Below are 5104 nucleotides of genomic sequence, written 5' to 3'. Positions count from 1 at the left end.
AACCCAACTCCACCAACTATTTCTACTTCCACAACATGGCTCACGATATCGTACCAACTTCATTATATCTCTCTCGATCCTAACTCCATACACTACCAACACAAACGCTGCTAGCTCCGTAAAATATCATCCACTAGATAATCTAATATCAAGATACTCATAACATCAAACGGAATGTTACATTTCCCATAGACAAGTTTGTAAGGGGTGGCCCCTATGGGAGTCTTATAGGTCGTCCTATAAGACCAAAAAACGTCACCAAACTTCATGCTCCAATCCTTACGAGTCTTGTTGACAACCTTCTCAAGAATTTGCTTGATCTCTCTATTTGAAACTTAAACTTGACCGCTTGTTTGAGGATGATATCCCAATTCGGTTCTATGTTGAACACCATATTTGGTCAAAAGGGATGTGAGCTTATTTTCATGAAAATGTGTCCCTCCAGCACTTATGATTGCTCTAGGGACTCCGAACCTTGGGAAGATTATTTTCTTGAAGAGTTTGGGGACCGTTTTGGCATCATCGGTTGGGGTAGCAATTGCCTCTACCCATTTTGAAACATAGTCAACGGCCACAAGAATGTATTTGTTTCCCTTAGATGTCACAAACGGTCCTTGGTAGTCGAGACCCCAAACATCGAAGATTTCAACCTCCAATATTCCTCGTTGTGGCATCTCATTCCTCCAAGAAATATTTTCCGTTCTTTGACAAGCATCACAATGGAGAATGAATTCCCTAGCATCTTGGAACATGGTAGGCCAAAAGAAGCATGATTGAAGGATCTTAGCAATAATCATTCGTGCTCCATAGTGTCCACCATAAGGTGATGAGTGACATCCTTCCAAAACACCATGAATCTCCCATTGGGGTATGCACCTCCGGTAAAGTCCATCACTACATTTTTTGTAAAGATTGGGGTCATCCCAAAAATATCTCTTTACCTCGAACAAGAATCTCTTCCTTTGGTTGTAGTTCAATTCTGAGGAAGAACTCCTCCAACAATATAATCGGCATAGACGGTAAACCATGGAGTAGTATGCCTCTCAAGTTGTGAATGAGAGGCCATCAAAATATCATCGGGGAAAGAGTCATTGATCGGTGTCTCTCCCTCTTCATCATGAAATCGGATTCTCGACAAGTGATCTGCTACCACATTTTCGGCCCCTTTCTTATCTCTTATTTCTAAGTCAAATTCTTGAAGTAGAAAAATCCATCTCAACAATCTTGGTTTTGCTTCTTTCTTTATCAAGAGATGTCGAAGAGCACGGTGATCCGAGAAAACAATCACTTTTGATCCAAGCAAATTGGAACGGAATTTGTCTAATGCATAGACAATGGCAAGGAGTTCCTTTTCGGTAGTATCATAATTCACTTGGCAGGAATCAAGAGTCTTGCTTATATAATAGATAGCATGCAAAGCCCTTCCTACCCGTTGGCCAAGAACCGCTCCAACGGCGTAGTTACTCGCGTCGCACATGATCTCCAATGGTAGTTCCCAATTTGGTGGTTGAATGATTGGTGCCGAGATTAGTGCTTCTTTAATTCTATTAAAGGCTTCAACACACTCATTAGTGAAGTGGAATTTGTTGGAATATGTGTCCTCCGACAATAATGTGATCACAACTGTCGATCATGATGATCACATGTTTAAGTCTCATTTTAAGAATACACGTGGAAAATAATATTTTACAGTCAACTGGTCCACACATATCAGTAATGATTGGCTGACTAGAGTTTGACATTACTGTCGTGCGACGGTGGTGATCAGTTGATCCCCTTAGGTCATACCTAAAGGGTAACACTCTTAACTGATAATTTAATTGATCGTATGTCGATACGGATTAATTAAATTGCTTAAAATTGACGGATGATTTTGTGAGTATTATTGACGTGTCTTATTGTAATTTAATTAAATAAAGATACGGTCTAAATAATCAAATTGTTTTATTACTTGAAAAAAAAAATATTATTGTTTACGAAACAATTGAAACTGAATGAATACTTTATTATAAATACAAGATGTTGTGATTTATAATTGGTAAACCGTTTTGGTACAAGTAATTATGAATTACTAAGTCGATTTTGTACATGACGTATTTTTATTAATACGTTGATTTTTAATATGTTAAAAATGCATGACAATTTCACATGACTAGTGACATGTGACAATTAACAAATGACAAAATATAAAATGGACTTCCCATTTTTTATAGGTGCCGAAAAATGGAGGGAGTGTAATGTTGAATTTGTGTAAATTATTTAAGTGGTAACAAAATGATTACACACCTAGCACATAGCCATGCAAGCCTATGTTTTCTTGGATAGAAAAACTTGCCCATGCATTGGCTCTCCATCTCTCCTTCCCACCGGTTTTTCAAAGGCAATATAGAGAGTTTTTCTCTCTAAAATTATTCATTCATAACTTGACATATTATTTCTAGTGTAAGAAATACAAAACCTCTCTACATATTATGAAAAACTAGAGAAATAAAAACTCCAAAATCATCCTCTCTTGGCCGAAATTACAAGAGACAAAACAATAGTTTTGGGTCATTTTTAATAAAATTAATATTGTTCTAGTTCAAATAATATTAGTTTTTAAGGGGTTATCTTGGGTATTCATCTTTGGGAGAGATTCTATCTTTGAATCCTTGTTCTTCCATAAGTAAGGAAAGTTCAAGAACAAGTGAGTAGGAGAACTCATTTGTGCCCATATATCCGAAAACTCAATGTAAGAATGACGATTTCTACCCTTTTCTAATTATGTTTGCATGCATAAGATCAAGATTTAATTTATGACTAAATTATATAACACATATAAGAATATGTCGAAATAATGAGATTAATAATTTCTATCAAGTGGTATCATGAGTCTTAGGTTGTTTGCATGCAAATCGGTTATTGTTTTTCCGAGTTATACGATTAACAAATAAAACTTATAAATTTGTGTTTATTATGATATATCACGAAATTTATTATGCATGTTAAAGTTTCTGGTCCTAAAAGGTTCTTAGGATATGTTGGTTTATTTATGGATTTTATTGTTCATTTTTATTAATAATGGCATTAAAATGAGATTTTTATGCTTAAAATGTCATTTTTGGACTAAAAATAGCTAAACTTCGATTTTTCCAGTGGTTTTTGGATATGTTTTCACGTATATTATATAATGATGGCCTGTAAATGTTCATAATAAAACGAGTTGTTATACTCGAAATATGGATTTTTCATGTTAAAATCGTATTTAAATGGTTAAATAGGTTAATATGAGTTATATTTCGAATCTGGTCATAAAATTTTAGTATGTTGTCACATGCAATTTTACAAGATGTGTGTAAAATAATTGGCTATAATGAAGTCTTTATGCATGATTTATGAATTTTTGATGAAAAATCACATAAATAGTGACTTTAATTAGTAAAAATTGCTAAAACATACTTCATGACCAAGGAAAAACGTCACATGTTGCATGTTATCACATATTTCAGATCTAAAAGTGAAAAGTTAATAAAATCAATTTTTCACATATTTTTATGGTAATAATTGATAAATCCGATAAACCGCAACATTGTTTTTCTCTATAAATTTTCGAAATTTTTAAACTATGTTTTGAGCATTATGAGTGTCATGGTATTTTTCCAGAATGTTCATGAGTTTAAATTTCAAATTTCAAATTTATTTAAAATTTTTATGATTTATTTGAAGTTTATGACATAATTTTGTATTTTTGAGTCCATTTATGAACAATGTTAAGAAATATAAGTTAATTATTGTCAGTATGTTAGTGGAGACTAATTTTGAGTCCTAAGTTGGGTAGGGTAATTAACTTGTACATAAATATGAATTTATGTAATTATTGCGATTATAAAAGGTTAAATCACGCAAATCCGTAAAAACCGATTAATATACGATATTGGCTCCTTAAAGGCGATTTAGCATAAAATTGGGCATGTTCATACATATTATAATGCTGCATTTTATTTATGATTGTCATATTTTAATTTTATGTAATTTTTGAATTATGTAATTTTACTTAGTATGGCCTTAGTTTTAATTGGTATTACCCGAAATGTATGAGAATATCGATTCGGTTGTAATTTATTGTGATCTCGTATCACCGTTTTGTAATTTAATAGATTTATTTTATTTTAATTACAAATGTATAATAGGAAATTATGTAATTGGTTATGTAATTTATTTATTTATTCCGGAGTTCCTTGAAGACGGTGTCACTCGAGAAGGCGATCCATTAAAGAAAAGTGTTGCCTAGAAATGCGTGGCAAGACCCAAGTTCAAGGGATCAAAGGAGTTGGTTTCCGAATTTGTAATAGTTTATTAAATTTACTATTTTAGGAAGGCCATTCCTTCGATTTTTTTATGCTTTGCATTTTATTTATATGTTGCATGCATCGCTAAATCGCCATAACTAAACATGCATTTTAATCGAGTTTATCGACCGTGTCAATTACAATTATCGTAGTTCACCGCTCTAGTTCACTTAAAACGTGATAGATAATAAATTGACATGACCTCTCGCTAAAACAAACAATTGAGACTTAGCCTTACCAAAAAGTAGAAACCATGAAAACCTATTTCGTAAGGGAGTGCACTCGGCCACACCGGGGTACAAACCTTGTTACGTAGGGTAAGTGGGTGATAAATGTCTATCCACCGAATTCATGTTGATGAGGGATTTATCGGCCACAACGTGCCCAAATTAATGTGGGTTTGGATCATGGACACATTTATTCGAAGTTTGGATTGAGCTCAACGGAAGTATTCGTAACCGTAGTTGCATGTGTTCCGGGCTTAAGATAAATGTAAATGTAATTTTATCGACCAAGAGTTCTAAAAGTAGAATCGATTAAAGAGTTAATCCACCGAGTTATATTAATAAGGGATTCATCGGCCACACCGTGCCCAAGTTAATATGTATTTGGGTCTTGGAATCATTTATAATAGTTGGGTAGAGGTCACTATATAAATGTTCATATCTTGTTAATTTATTTACAAGTATGATATTAAAAACGACAAATGTTTTATTCCTTCTATTTTCGTTTTGTAGACCACTTTTATTTCTCATAACAAATAGCCGCACCAAACA

The sequence above is a fragment of the Silene latifolia genome, chromosome 9, assembly GCF_048544455.1.
Source record: "Silene latifolia isolate original U9 population chromosome 9, ASM4854445v1, whole genome shotgun sequence".
NCBI classification, from domain to species: domain Eukaryota; kingdom Viridiplantae; phylum Streptophyta; class Magnoliopsida; order Caryophyllales; family Caryophyllaceae; genus Silene; species Silene latifolia.
This window is presented reverse-complemented; position numbering follows the sequence as displayed.